The 15,015-nt window shown below is 48.1% G+C and overlaps 1 protein-coding gene across 3 annotated transcripts in view; it reads right to left on the bottom strand.

The window, feature by feature from the left end:
- The window catches only part of ck (unconventional myosin-VIIa ck), a 173,079-nt gene that overhangs the window by 157,302 nt on the left and 762 nt on the right, over positions 1 to 15,015 (bottom strand). The gene's annotated exons all lie outside the window — the stretch shown is intronic.

Here is a 15,015-nt window from a genome sequence, read left to right as displayed (position 1 = left end):
CATGCGAGAAAGCGGCGAGCCTCGCCTCGGGAGTTGGAACCCGGAAGAGGGAATGAGAAGCCCGATTGTCCACGGAGCCGCCGGCAACGAGGCACCACATACCACGCAGGCGCCGGCTGTATAGCGTGCGAGACAACGAAGACGGAAAGACAGACCGACCCGGCTCGGCGATCGGCCAAGCGGAACAAAGGGGAAAGGCCTCTTTTCGCTCTTTGATTTATCTCTCCAAACACACAACCCCATGCGCGTATGTATACTCTACAGCAGCCGAAGCATCCGAGTGGAAGAAGCTAAGGAATGGGGGCGACATTACTCCTTCATTCGCAAGACGACACACGGAGATACGTGAAGCGCGTTTCAGTGCTGTTCGTCGGCACCTGTTATTCACAGAAACTCCTTGAAGGAGCCGATATAGTAATGGACGCATAGTTTGGCCGCGTGACGGAGACAGAACAACGCTCATTGAGATGTTTCGGGTTTCTTGTATTCGTTTTTTTTTTTAAATTGTATTCCTGCAGCGGACAAGGCCTGGAGGCAAGCGCGAGCTTGGCGATGGCTCAGCACCTGTTGCTTCAATATGACGCCGAACTGTTAGCTTGATATTGGTGGCGATTGAAGTCTGACACCCAAATTATATACGACGCATCGCTTTTACACACGTAGATCACTATACCGTGGGTCACCGAAATTATATACGATGCATCACTTCTATTACGTTAACTGCCGTCGGCAATCGTCTTGCTAACACGCCGATCACTATCTCGTGAGTGGCGCGTGCTGGGACCCTGTTCAGCGCGCGATGTGCTGCACACCAGCAAGATAAATCGACGATTACTCGATCCCTTTGTGGGAGTACCCGCTAGTCCCATATTTAACTTCACTTTGAGGGCGCTCGTATCTACAGCGGAGAGTATATATCACTCGCTGTTGCGTGACTGGAAAGCGAACTTCCGAAAATACGCAGTTTAATAGTGCAGTCCCGTTAAGATGCACGCTCTTAATTAAAAGCAAACAAGCAATCGTTGTTTGTTGTCGCTGTGCAAACCTGCGCGCTGCCACAAAAGCTGGCTTGTCAAGTAGCTTGCTCGAAAACTCTTCAGTGAGCTCATGCTGTTGAAACTAGCATGCATCAAAGGATTCAGAGCATTCATTATCACCTGCAGCGCGTGTGAACACCATGGTTCTCGTGGATCCTGGGCAGTGTACTCCTATAACCATAATTATCTGCTGGCAGAGACACCCTGAAGACCTATTCAATTATTGTTCCTGTGAGCCCTGCAGGTTTTCACGTCATCGTCGAGGCTGACGTATCTGTCTGTGTCCACAGAAGCCCCGTTTGTTTGTATGGAGCTATAGCAGCCTCAAAGTCCGAGCCCCTCGTTAAGCTGAGTAGCAGATGGACGTTCGGCTTCATCGATTAATTAGCGCTTCGTGTAGTGCGGAATTTTCTTGTTTTCTTTTCACAGGGTCTACGGGAAACGAACCGCATGTTCACGCACTATTCCACCTTTGCGAAAATTCGGCTTAAGAGGAAGCTTTAGCTCGGGCCCAACTCCGACGCAGCCTATTCAAATACATGTAAAACACAAAAACGCTTTTCTGAGATGACCCCTCGACCGATTTTAATGAAATTTGTTGTATTTGAGAGAGAAAGTTAAATTCTAGTGACTGTTGGAAGCGGAATTCCGATTTAGGACCTAAAATTTATGAAAATTTTTTTTAAAAATATGGAAGCTTGAAAAAAATATAAGAGATAGACGCACGAAGCTTATAAATTAATAGCTCTGCATCAAAAACAGATATCACGGTTCTGTAAACGGCATCCATTAGATCATACAAAGCGGACAAATTCGATATGTCAATTTATATCTTACGTGAATTTGTTACGTTGTGTACAAGGGTTCTGCAAAAGCTGTATTTCCATATTACTCAATTTTCTTTTGTTTTCATGCGTAACATATCAATTTTGTCCGCTTTAGATGTACTATCATATGCAAGCCACAGAATTGTGATATCTTTTTCGCTTGCCGAGTTAGAGAGTTGTAAACTTCATAGTTTAGTTTTCTGAATATTTGCGATATTTGACAATTTTTAATAAAAAAGAATGACGACCTAAATGAAAAATTGTAAACAAAAAGTCGCTACATTTTAAGTTTTGCTTTTAAATGCAACAAACTTCGTCAAATTTGGTGCAGTGGTTGCCGAGAAAACCGAATTCTCCTTTTACATATATTTAGATAGGAGCACCCGAGCTAAATTATACTACGTATCTGTTAATCTCGTATTTACCCTTCGGGTACAACCGTCCCGCAAAGATTCTGATCATATACACCTTGCAATCTTTATTCCGCACTTCTATAAGACAACGTCGCAAGACAACATCACAGACTCTGCTCGTGCTCCCGATAGCACGTCCTGTGAGTGGTCGCTATGCGTCATCGCACGCAAACGCGAGGGGGGGGGGGGGGAGGGGGTGCCCCGCCCCTTTTGAGCACTATAGTCGTATGGCCGAAAACTGCCTCGGGAGTTGCCAAAGCTCCTTTCAAAGCCTGCCGTACACAGCGGCATACGTACATATACAGTTTTTTTCGTTTGCTCGTTGCGCTGGCAACGTCAACGTCCGCAGGCTCGGACGATTGTTCAATCACGATAACGAAAGATGTATCACCGTCCGAACTCAAGGTTACGCGTCGGTCGGCCGGAGCGGACCTTCTCTTGCAGCACATTTAACACTGCCCAGTCGCCGCCAGAACTCAAGGTGACTGACCACTTTAGAACCACGCGGCGATCAGCCGCGCAAGCGCGACTGCTCCAATTTATTCATTTATTTGTTTATTGTCCCCCTTTTTCGAAGAAAGAAATAAGTTTAAGAAGAAGAAATGGCCTCGCCTCGTTTATCGCGAAAATGAGATTGGGCGAAAGAGACGAGAGCGAGAAAGAAATAAAATATTCATTCGCGGCGACCGACAAAGGGCTAGACGCCTTTTAATACATGTTGAGTTTCATACACCGTTCAAGACGCCGGCCTTGTGCATGATGCGAGGAGGTACGAGCAGCAACGACGAAAAAGGTCCAGAGACAACGAGCATCTCGGTCGAGATATACACGACCTTATCTGCATCCAAGGCGTTACGTGTTATGCTGCTCCTAGTTCACATGTGCGCGGCGCGGCGCGGAGGCCCGTCAGCTGCTGCAGCCGACCGGCTTAATTTACGACGTATACAATCTGCGGCAGCGAACAATGAGCGGCAAAAACCCCTTAAAAATGAGCTACTGCAGCACGAGTGCGCTTATTTCGTTTTCGTTTAATACGTGCAATAACGTTAAACATCTCGCCTCTATACGCTCCTCATTAGCGCAGACTTTGCTTTCTCACCGAATGTAGAACGGCAGAGTAACGCATGTGACAAACTCAACTATGGAGAAAACGGGATAGAAAACAAACGATGCAGTTCAGCGACGAGCGCGACTATAGCGAGCGCGTTTTCTTGAACACATAGCGAAATTCAGGTGTACTGTTTCACTCGGGTAAAGAACCCTTACGCGATAACGCGAAAAAAAAAAAAAGGGAAACGAGTTGCACGCGTGAGGGGCGCGCAACAGTTGCGAGGGCTGAGTCAGCCAGCGCGCTTCAGAAGCGGCGATGTATCGGTGCCAACGCAGCTGTTCGTGTCAGCACACATGTGCTGACTCTATATACTGAGCGAGTTGCACTCACATGCAACGAATACAATGGAGCGAGTGGCAAGAGCTCAGATGCTCTGAAACGGGCACAGCCAATTTTAGAAGCTTTTAGAAGCAATTTTAGAAGCGACTCAATGGGAGGCGCTGAAACGTGCTGCCCAATGCATGGTGTCACAGCAAATGGGGCGTATACAGTAGTGTACGTGGACGAGTGTAGACGACTGTAGACGACGATGTAGACGATTCAGCTCTCTCTAAAGAGCTTAATCGATGCACCGCGATGCTAAGAAATCAATATCTGTGAGTTGCCGGATTTTAAGAGATACGATGCTCGCGAACAGCGGGAACAAGAACGCGCGGCCCACAGAGAGAGAGAGAGAGAAAAAAACATTTATTCGAATCATCGAGGTGGTTGAGCTTGAGGTCGAGTGGGTGGTGTCCTCATTCCAGGACTCCACTGGCCATGGCTGCTCGACGTACTTGCTGGACGAGAGCTTCTTGTCCCGCCAGGGTATCGCCGGTCAGCTGTACCTCCCACCGCTCAAATGACGTGCTAGGCGTCTTTAAGTGTTGAGGTTTGGCCCCGCACCCCCACGAGATGTGAAAGAGTGTAGGGCGTGTGTCGCCGCACCAGGGGCAGATGCCGCGATATGTATGTGGGAACATTTTACTGTATCTGTAAAATGTTCCGGCCCACACAGTATTCAGCCTTGACTCCTAGCAGCTGCGGTGTTCTTGTTCTGTTCCGCAGCGCAGAGATCGAACGCTCTACATACAGCAGCGAGGACACTTGTACTCGGTGCGGCACACGTGCATTATCTCGCTTATAAAACGAGAAAATTATTTGTTCTAGCAGTTCTCATTAAATCAAAACATATACGGGCACAGCATTCACATCATAAAACATGTTACCGGAAGAAATCCTGAATAAATCAACCGCGTGAGAAATATGGGTACAGTACATGCATCGCTCTACGGCTTGGCATGGCTTCGTTGAAAAAAGCACAGTACGGCTTCTTGCATTGTGCTTCTGGTGGCTCAGCTGCGAAGTGCTCCAGCAGCATAAGGCAGAGTGTTTCCCAGTCACAACCAACTTCCAGTGCATACATCTCCCTCGGCACTTTCTAATATACGTGCCGCTAGATTTAGCTGTCACTAGAGCAGTAAAGCTCACCATCTGTAATTAGTTTTGATATATTAAATTTGTTTCCATAATTATAAAGTTAGGAAGACAGCATGATGGTAGACTTTAGAGGACAAACGAGGCCAAGCGTAGGCATACTTAAGATTAGGTTCAAACAAGAAACCATACGGCAACCTTATTAAAGCAACCCCCATCCCTCAACCCGCAAAGAAAAACTTTAACCGAATAAATAACCGAACCGAAGTAGGCACTAATGACCTTTAACCGAAGTAGGCACTAATAACATCATTTCTGTGCTGAACGAAGCGCAGCACCAGCGGCGCGCGCAGACACTAGATTTAACTCTAGTACCATCAGTTCATGAACTCCATGATTCACATCATTTCCCCAACATTTACAGTGTAGTGTGGCCACTGGTCTACACTAAAATGGTCCATTGCCTACAGACATGCATGTGCCATTCGTCTTCCCAGAATGCCTGGGAATTCGCGATGCGCTGCTTTCAGCCAATGAGCGCTTGCGTACGCCTGCGTTGCACGTATACCGTCTCGCGGACTGTCCGCGGAACGGCAAAAATCAAATACCCAGAGAGAATCACACGTGGGGCTCCGATGGCAAGCTCGTCGGCGAGGCACAGAGAGACACGCCGACCGCATCCCATCCAGACGTTGTCCGCACACCACAGAACAACCCGTCAGACAAATCCTATATTGAGAGCCCTTAAGCGCCAGCACTCGGTTCGACAAACTCGGCTGCAGTACAAACCTATGCTGGCCGGAGGAGATCACCAGAGGTGACCAACCTCAGAACCAGCCAGCCGAAGGAGGGAAGGGGGGGGGGGGGGGGGGCGAAGCAAAGCTTCTCGCCGAACAGACTGGAATAGTTGGACGAATCGCGTTCCTCTCGGAGTCAGTAAGCGCGTCTCTCGTGCGACCGGTTGTCGCATACCAGTGCGCCCCCTTAATACTCGGCGAAAACGCCGATCGTGTGACTCGACCTGAAGGGGGCGACGGGATTCGCCGAAAGAATGCCCTAGGGTTTTTACGGCACACTATACGTCATCCGCTATTTGCAAGCAGACAGGCAAGAAGACGCTCACTTCAAGCAAAGCAAAACGACTCGTTCGAGGCGAGCTCGTAGATCGTACAGATGAGAAAAACACGGCACACCGCAATGCGCACACTCACTACGCACTCCATGTCAGCTACATCGGGATTCTCGGCTCTATGCGTACAGTAGGAGCTTCCTTAGCGTTCCATCCACATCAACACGTCGTCGCTGCGCGCGGGAATGCATTTCAACACCGTGCTCCCAGCAGCAGAGCGCCAAGCACAGTCGGCATTTCGAGTACGAAAGCAAAATCTGGTATAGTGCTACCTAAGTTTTCAAAAGGTGTTTTTCTCATGCTTTCCTCTGCACGTTAAACCTGCATTTGCCAGGCGATCTCACCCTATTTATCATTGCAATACACTCCATTTCCCTTCTGCTTCGATCCAACATTATTTCCGACTCTTCTTTTTTTTCGAAGCAAACGTCACATGTCCCGTTTTACGCCGCACGGCCACACGCGGTAACGAGTGACACCGCAAATGGCTGCAGCGTGTACCTCAAGAACTGTCAACGAGACGAGGTCACGTCTCCACACGCGCGACCAATGGCAGCAGGATATCTCGCATGCGTCACACGCCATACGTACAGAACGCAATCGTGTGCTTATCGGCACAGACAGGTCAGCCGCAGAAGCGGAAAGGCAGGCCACAGCTAGCACCACCGACATTGCCAGATTCTTTACTTCTTTTCAAGACGGCGTACCATAAGCATACCAGGACAACTCCGCCATCGTCTACGTTCAGGGTTATATTTGTTAAGAGGCGAACGCTTGGTACAAAAAAGTGCACGCAGTTCCTCCGCTGCGGCACAGTGCGCTCGCACAAAAAAGCAGGAAACCTTCTTCGTACGCCGTGCGCACGAAGGTTTTACGCCGCAATGTCGATCACGAACTATTTTGGCACAAAAAAAAAAAAAATGGAATGAAAGACTAGCTCAGGGTTGCCGCAAGCAGCAGTCGCCTAGAACGGAGGCCGCCTCCTCATGGCTGCCTCCGGCGGGCGACCACAAAGAGGGTCGGCATTAGGGACCTAAACGGCCCGGCACACTCATTCATACACGGACCATCGTCATCACGGCGCACGCGCGAACCTTACCTGTCTGCTGCGTGCGTTTGCGTGAATATCGCGGCAGAAAGGGGACTGCTGGGAGTTTATGGAGGAGTTTATGGCGGTCAGCAACAAAAAAAATATATATCAACGCAGTGCGAAGAAACGACGCTAAGGGTGAAAAAAAAGAAAGCAAATTGAGAGGGAAGAGGCAGGTAGACGAAGCCACGGGACACTGTATCCTCGGTGGGCATGCGGCGGAAATGAAGCCCACGAGGCAGGCATGAGCCCACATTTTGTTCATCGTTTCGTTTTTCCCCTTTTCTCTCTATTTTATTGGGAAAAAAAGAGCAGCCAAGCCGTCGGCGTATATCCGCGTGTTTCAAGGCAATGATGGGCCGAAAAGCCTCAAGGAGAAGCCGGGTGGGGGGGGGGGGGTGATGATGCGCGTGACCCTCCCGGGTATGCGTTATGGATGGCGAGTCGTGGTCTTCGTATCCTGACAACCCGCGCGGATAGAGACGCGCCAGCTCGGACCTCACGACTTTCAGCTCCCGCTCCATCCTTTCTCCCTCGGACCGCGAGGCAGTGTATGCGCTCGCTGCCAGCGTGCGCCTTAATGGGCCAAGGCGATGACTGGGGATACTATAGAAAACAAAACTAGAAAGAGCGGCGATATAACAGAGGGGGGAAAAGAATAAGAAAACTGGAAAGGGTGGTGCGAGAAGGTGCAGAGGAAGCCAAGACGAGGCAGACCGCAGATATTACATACCCATGGCAATGCATACACACACGCGGGATGCGCGATCTCAGAGGCGACCCGTCCCTTCTCGGCTCCCGGAGTGTGTCAGGGGTCGCGTCCTAAGTATTCGCGCCAATTACATGCGTCGTCGCTTCTAGATGCGCGGTGAAGCCTTGATTGCGCTTACCCCGCGAAGCCTCGAGAATCCTCGAGTCGGGAATAGGTGCAGCGCGCACGAGCGCGTATACTATAGTCGTAAGTCGTTATAACGAAACCAGATAGGTCAAAAAAAAAAAAAAAAACATTGATATATCGGATATTCGTTATAACCATGAATTCGTTATATGTAGATATTGGCGAGAAACGTGCTAGACTTAATCCGTTATATCCGTCTTCGATCGTTATATCGAGGTACTTCGACTGTATATGGTATTCGTAAACGGGCAGTTTTTGCTCTTCTGCACATGAAAAAGTAGCAGTATTCAAGATAGTAGTCAAGTAGCGCGAGACCGACACGCACAAGGAAGACAGGATAGGAGGGTACTCGCAACTAACTTTATATTCGCAGAATGGGCAGAAACCCGCGCAGAAGTAAAATCTAGTCGAACGTGGAGAAGAAGTTTTACATCAACTATCTCTTACACTGAGATCTATGTGGCATCAACCGAAATACAAACAAGAGGCGAGAATTGTTGAAAATGACCGACGCACTGACCCCCGTCGCGAGCTGCAACCTTGCAACTGCACTGCTAGAAGCGCGGATTGCAAAGCGATTTTCTGGAGCATTGGGGGCAAGAATGCCGATGTTGTTTGATCCAAGAATGCCTGCTGATCTATACTATACTCTAATACAGATTCGTATATTTAATTTGGTCTGTAATATTTATTTTTTATCCGCTAACGCATGTTGGTGGGTTAGTTGGTTCGGAATGATGACTAAAATTTCCAGCGCGACTAGAAGAAGATTCCCTGCGTGATCGACGGTGTTGTCGGCTCCTTGTTATCTTTCAGGCAGCGGAGACAGTGTAGTTGTCGGATGCAGCGTTTCCTTAAAAAGAGCTGTGCAGTATCATCATCATCATCACGGGCCTATGTGTCCACTGCAGCACATAGACTGGCCTCTCCCAGCGATATGGATCTTCCAGAACACAATGAAACCAACACCGAGAAGAGAGTGGACAAAGCACAACAGCGTACAAAACACACCACAAGGAAGAGAGCGTACTACACACAAAGTGCGTCGCCCGTTCGTGTTGTTCAGTGCGCTGCCTCCCATACATCCCTTTCTTTTTTTCAAGGTGATCGGTTAGCAAACAGCACATAGCTACATAGCGTTGTTTATGATGACACACGAACCCAAGCAGATGGAAAGTCTAAGCAGCCAAAGAAACGCAAATGCAGAGCTTTAGAAGAATAATCTCGTCAGACGAAATACGAGGATTCGAGAAAGATAGCGGCCCAAATTCCAACTATAGCTGTCTAGAGTACAGATGTTATTCGCGGACACGGGTTGGACAGTAAAAGTACAGATAGTTAGCTCCACTCTTCAGCTCCGCGAGCACGATCTCGGTTGCACTAACACGCGCTGCCCTCGTGACAGGACAATGCTCCCGCGGTTCCTAACACACGAGCTTCGTCCAGCTGTTGCGTCTACCACAATATTATATGTCACAGAGAGAGAGAGAGAGAGAGAGAATCGCGTATAACCCGCAAAGAACAGGTGTGTATGTATATATATATATATATATATATATATATATATATATATATATATAGAGAGAGAGAGAGAGAGAGAGAGAGAGAGAGAAATATCACGCGTACTGAGCCTGCAAGGGGACTTAACATTCGTTTGAGAACGTAAGACTTGTGCCCACTGACGATGCGAGCACGCCCCTGCATCATGTAAAACGTGTTACCGTGAGCCGAACGTGAGCCGAACAGTTGTACACGTGTCACAGAGAAGGCCCGCAGGTTACCAACCGCGGCGACCATGGTGAAGCGCGTCAGCAGGTGGACCGGCCAACGTTTGACAGTTGTTTGCTCTAAAACAAGTAATTTTTATGCCATCTACCGGTTATTATTCTCGCGTTACGGCAATGGAGATACGCCCCGTGAATTGGTGCGATGGCGGAGTGTTGTGCAATAGCGCTGCATATCGGAACTCTTTCGCACTGTATATAGTATGCACACTTTTCTAACTGGCGAGATTTAACGTCCCAAAAAGCAGAGGGAGTATGAGGTACGTCGCAGTGGAGACCACCGGAACAACTTTTGATTATATATATATATATATATATATATATATATATATATATATATATATATATATGCTCGAAAGCACCGCGAAGCATTCGGTCGTTCTTTTCGAAATCTGTTTGCTTGTAAAACCAGGTGTATGTCATATTTTTTTTAGCTGCAACAAGTTTTTAAATTTTGCCTGTGTCACATAGCGCAATCCTAACCATTGAGTATGAGTTATTCGTTGAGGTGGACATTGCTTTTACGAGAAATCATAAATGCTTAATTGAATAAGTAGCCTAATTCCACTAATTGCTATTTTATATGTAATTACTTTACGGCACACAATGCTATTTACGAATTGTAACAGGTGATTTCGGAAGGCGTACCACTTGAAACGAATTCTCGGGACTACACCGGTGAAACTTCAGAGAATTAAGCACGTCAAGAAACACGAAGTAATAATTTGCTATTTTTAGTATAATAAAAAAAGCGAAATATACAAAATATGCGCGTGGGTTTTAGTTCCCAACATCTGTAAGTCGGATGACGCAATAAAGTAATGACATGTTGGCGTCCATACTAGCCACAGTATAATGCCCATGCTATGCGAAAAAGCAGTAGCATCCCAAATGTGAAAACGGGCAAGTTCATAGTGTACAGGGGGCATGTGTTTTTACTTATTGCAGCAGGTACCTGGCTTGTATTTTACTGCGTTATTTAGGCTCGTGAAGCGATGGTCCATAGGTCAGGGAGCATGCAGAAGCCTCCTCATACTTGAACAATGCATTCTATCAACTTTTCAGCAGGTGAGGTGGTCTAGTGCGCGTTCAGCTGGCACTAGAGCCTCCACGTGCTTTGTTCAGTTCATGTACACAGTGCTTTACAGTAATGTGGTGTGCTGCACAATATTGTACAATAATTAAAAAGAGCACTTGCACAGGCGGTGTTCAAAATTTAAGAGATCAGACAGCTAGCCAAGTTTCGGTCGAAGGTCGGTCTGAAATCGACTGTGTGCTCTTGTTCTAGCGAAAACCCCACACGACGGGAATGATTGCTCATAATAATTTGGACATACGCTGTCCGAGCGCTGACGGATAAAGGTAACCCACGGTGAAGAAAATGAAGTAGGGCTTGATATTAGTCCAACAGAATAACACACATCATGAGCATCGACGTACCGCTGTTTTAGGCGTCGTTAAAACAGCCTATACGTCGGATCGGAAATATACAACCCGATAGAAGCTGCTGTGTCTTCACTGATGCTGTCATTTAAAAGTTATGTTGCCGAGTCCACCAAAGCGCGAGTTTTGCGTTTTTTTTTATTGAGGAAGTGCTAGGAGCACTGGAGGCTATATAGTTTCGACGATACCTCTAATCGAAGTTTTCTTTTTTCCAGACTTCCCAATCTGCCAAAGATTGCAAAATCCGACAAATGGCTAAATTTCAGTCACTTCAGGCGGTGCAATGGTGTTGCCAGTAGAATTCCAACGGAAACGTTTAACAACGCGTAGAAAAAAAAAAAACGGTCAATCAATTTCATATATTTTTATAGGCGCGGTAACGAAAGAGTTCACTGTTGTCGCATTAAACTAACGAAAGCCAACGTTTCTTTCTTCGTCATCTATGTATACGCAAAGGAGACAGTCGCTCCTCACAACTTCGGCCGCAGAACAGAAGCCAATGCGTCCAATGCACAGACTACATAGGTGCAATTCAATGAGCGCTCTCGCAACGACTGGTGTTGCGCGAATGAAAGACAGCAGGAATGCGCCAACCACTACCGGCGAGGCCAGCCAGCCCGCCAGAGAGAATGGCTCCATTGTTCCAGCAGCTCCGTCGACGCGCGGAGCAGACGGCGTTATCGCTTCCGACGGAAGAAATTTGCAGCCCCGTTCAGGGGCTCCGAAACTGGCACAGTTCTTTGCGACGTAGTCGAGTTAGAACGACTGAGCGTGCTACCCGCGTTCCGCTTTAAAAAGCCGTCAGACAGCGCAGACGTGTATAAGGCATCGGAAGCGGCACACACATACGTGCAAACTAGGCTATACACATTCCCCGTCGTACGTCCCCCCTCGCTATCTATGTGTGTATAAACGGCCACACGTTCCTTTGAGCAAGCGAGAAAGCGGCGCAACGAACTGAATTGTCAAAGCGGGAAGTTGCTTCTATAATAGGCATCAATAGGACCTCGCTGGTCACGGGCAACCTGCGCTGTTGGCTCGACCATACAAGCTCTTTCCCCTTCCGCCTTGGAGACAGTACAGCGCGCGGGCCAGACGCCAGCAACAACCTCGTCCGGAGAATCGAACGACGCTGGAATGGAGGAAAACTTGTTTTCTTTGTATTTAGTGGAGTTTGCTTTCGCGAGTAACTCTTTCAATGAAGTACTGCAAAGAATACTGTAACGGCATACCGCCCAGTACGTAAATATTGCTTGACAGGCAAGCCAAGTAAGACTCTCCCAAAGATGAAAGGAAGTTGTGCGCCACTAAATCACGTATTATGCATATAGAAGTAGGACAGCCAGCGTATCGCGGCATGCGGTAGTGAGGCGGTACGTGTAATCTCACATTTTCTTTCTTCAATGAGCTTTTTTAAAATTATTTTCCCCGTTTCTTACTTTCTTTAGTATGCACCGTTCGGTCCGATAAAGCGAACACGACAGAATGAGGCGAAACATATATATTACTGCAAGGAGTCGGGAAGCGCAGTAAAGACGATGTATCACAGAAGGACTACGCAAACCTAACGCTGCGCGGCACGTTGTTCCACCGAAATTGTCTTAAGAATACTTTTATTTCAGCTTTCCTCTATCAGGTGCCCTCCTGGAGGGCACCTGATAGAGGAAACGCGTGAAATTTCACGCGTGAAATAAGTGTATTCAAGATTTCCATCCGAACACCCACTGTGCGTGCCCCCGCACGATTTTTATTCCTTGGAGACATCTATTTGACTCCAATTTGACTCCTATAAGGGGATCACTGAGAAGCATACCGTGCATAACACCCCTGCCACACTGGCGCTGCCGCAATCCTTACACCCCCGTCGCACAGGCAGTTTCGGTTTTGATAAATGTCACACTGCGCCAAAATTGTCGAGCGCGGTCGAAGGACGTCGCATGCTGCATACGGTCAAATGCAATGCTAACAGAGATGTTGATCCTGGCCGATCTCCTGTGTACTGTCGAACGGCACTGGATGCGTCGAAAACAGAAAGGTATGCAGTTTACAAGCATGCATCTGATGCTACAAAACGAGTGTTAGACGGCAATTAATTTACAAGACGTGCTTAACATGTTCAGCTATAGGCGGTGGGCGGGCCACCGTTCATTAACACGACCTGCGGAAGCGACTGCAAGCGCGGATCTGCAAGTTCGTGCACTATATACTAAGAAAAATCGATCACAATTTAAAAGGTTAGTATCATCTTGTATTCATTCTCTTAAGGTTATTATTATTATTTTCCCCCGTTACAGCTCCCCGAAGTCGAACGCGCCCCAATTTCCGCCTGACGCTCAAAAACGTCGCTAGCAATCGACGGGGCGTGATCGAGCCTTGTGGGGTGGAAGTCAAACACGCTTGATATGAACGTGCAGCAATGCTTCATCGACATCCGAGTTCGATCTGAATTAGTTACAAGCATGCTCGGAAAAGTCCGTGTGATAGCGGTTTTATAGTTACATGGAAGGCGTGTGTTCAGATTGCCTTCGGGTTTCGGATGTTTCGATCAGAGCTGCGAGCTTGGTAACCCTTAGTACGAAACTATACGAAATGAAGCGACATGGAATACACGAGTATAGCTGTGAGCTCGTAAAACGATCAGGCAGACCGTCGTCCAAGGTCAGACACAGCATCTGGTGCAACGGACGTCGCCGATTGCGGTCAGTACGCGTTTTTTCGCGGACAGAGACAGAAACAGGCATGAGACGTCGTGAGGCCCACCAAGACCTCATGGCATTCGGAAACAAATTGGCGAATAGCGTCCGCCATTACGAATTGGCCGATAAAACAGCCTAGTTTGTTCGCAGTGCCAGTTAAATAAAAGAAGAAACGCGCACAGCTTTTTCTGTCGATAGCCCGCCTTCGACAACACGGTGATCCATCACTGCGCTGCATCTGAACACCCGCGCACATAACGAGCGACAACTCCCCATTGAATCTTGTTATTATGTCTTTTAGCGCAAGCGTGCAACCAGCCACGCATTCGCGAATGATCACAGTATCGGATACGGAGGCACGGGAAAACGACGTCATTCCTGCCACTAACGCATGTGTACGCTTTCGACAGCGTGCATTCCTCGCCGCAAATGGCTTCGCAACGATATTCTATGGCGGCAACCGGTATACATGCATGCGTTACGGAGCCAGGTAACATCCCGCATGGGCCAAATGAGGAAGCAATCGCATCTCCAGGCGCCGTTCGCCGACTGCTAGAACGAGGAGGAAGGCCCTGCGCACGGCAAGGAGCCCAGAGACAGAAAATAAAGCGGGTGAGCCCGACGATTCCAAAACGCCGCCGGCGAAAGACGTGGCCGCGAAGTTACATGGCCTCGCATGCTTGTGAGCGCGCTCGACCTTCCGTCCTCCACGCTACCGTTCTTTACAGCAGTTCGCACAGTAATGTTTCGTATGCGCACCTCCGTTCAAAAAACGACGACACGCGACCTTCGAAAACTGCCTGCGCGATCGATGTTCGATACTTAAGGGATTTACCGTATACACTAAGAATTAAATACTGACACCAGAACGGAATGCACGTGCGTACCTCCGTTTACTCAGGTAGCTTTGCGGTATTTATGCTTTACGGCACGCTCGACAATGCTACAGGGAAGTCGCCCATGAGCAAATAAAAACCTCAACTGTCAGGTACGTACGTGTGCGTACTCACCTCGAACGCAGAAATGAAAAAGGCTGCAAATAAGCTTAACGACTGATGCGATGTTGGTAGTTTCCGCGAATAAGCACGTAAAAAAGAAAGAAAAAGAAAACACCACGCAGAACCGGTGACCAGACATTCGGGATGACCTTCTCTCGAGCAAAGCTTGCTAC

Source organism: Dermacentor andersoni, chromosome 2, assembly GCF_023375885.2.
Source record: "Dermacentor andersoni chromosome 2, qqDerAnde1_hic_scaffold, whole genome shotgun sequence".
In the NCBI taxonomy this organism is placed as follows: domain Eukaryota; kingdom Metazoa; phylum Arthropoda; class Arachnida; order Ixodida; family Ixodidae; genus Dermacentor; species Dermacentor andersoni.
Note: the sequence above shows the minus strand (reverse complement) of the source record. Positions and strands in the feature narration are given on the sequence as shown.